Genomic DNA, 1,373 nt, shown 5'->3' on the forward strand with positions numbered 1-1,373 from the left:
TATGTTAATAATTTTACATCTCTCTCATTCTCTTATTTTAAAACCCTGAGACCCCTCGTAGTAGTTAGCCTTGCCTTTTCAGAGATCGCGCGTGGTCCAGTCCCGAGTTAAAAGGATTAGATTCCTTGACTCAAAATTTGGATCAACGACCGCACCGCTCGTAGGAAACAGGTGTTAAAGCGTCCTTACGGGACGTTGACCCATATTCCGAAGCGAGCACAAAAGGGGTACGTTCGACTTGCGGCACTCGCCTCCATGCGGGTACCTGCGAGAAAAGAGTCTGACCGTCCTTCCAAGTACCCTCACCGTTCCCGCTCCTTTTATTCTCCGAGAGGATCACAACAATCAAAAAATTTCCAAGGGTTTGGACGTAACAGAAGAATTAGAGGCATTACTGCATGAAGACTCATGTCAGACGCTAGCTGAACTTGTAGAATCATTAGGAGTTGATCACACAACAGTTTCGAAATGTTTGAAATTATTAGGAATGATTCAAAAGCAAGGACGTTGGGTGCCGTACGAGTTGTAACCGAGAGACGTTGAACGGCGTCTTTTCACGTGTGAACAGCTGCTTCAACGGCAGAAAAGGAACGGGTTTTTGCATCGTATCGTGACTGGCGATGAAAAGTGGATACACTACGATAACCTTAAGCGTAGAAGATTGTGGGGTAAGCCCGGCAAAGCCGAATATCTATGGTTCGAAGCTTCTGCTCTGCATTTGGTGGGATCAGCTGGGTGTAGTTTATTATGAGCTGCTCAAACCGAACGAAACCATTACGAGAGCTCGCTATCGACTACAATTGATGCGTTTGAGCCGAGCATTGAAGAAAAAACGGCCACTATACGAGCAGAGACACGATAAAGTGATTTTGCAACATGACAACGCACGGTCACATGTTGCACAACCGGTGAAAACCTACTTGGAAATGCTTAAATGGGAAGTCCTACCCCACCCGCCGTATTCACCAGACATTGCCCCTTGCGATTATCACCTGTTCCGATCGATGGCACATGGGCTGGCTGAGCAGCATTTTCATTCCTATGATGATGCTAAAAAATGAGTCGACTCTTGGATAGCCTCAAAAGACATGTCGTTTTTCCGACGTGGAATTCACATGCTGTCAGAAAGATGGGAAAAAGTAGTGGCTAGCGATAGACAATACTATCAGTGACATGTTTTTTTACAACTTTTTAAAAATAAAGCATTACTTTTCACGAAAAATCAGCGAGAATTTATTCAAGGTCCCAATATAAAATAATATATGAAAAATCCTTAATTTTATGACAATTTTTTTATCATAGTATTACAAATATTATAATACAGGGCTCGGCACGAAATGCACATTTCGGCCGATTTTCGAGTCGGCTCCGCC

Source organism: Trachymyrmex cornetzi, unplaced genomic scaffold (assembly GCF_001594075.2).
Source record: "Trachymyrmex cornetzi isolate Tcor2-1 unplaced genomic scaffold, Tcor1.1 scaffold1127, whole genome shotgun sequence".
Classification (NCBI taxonomy): domain Eukaryota; kingdom Metazoa; phylum Arthropoda; class Insecta; order Hymenoptera; family Formicidae; genus Trachymyrmex; species Trachymyrmex cornetzi.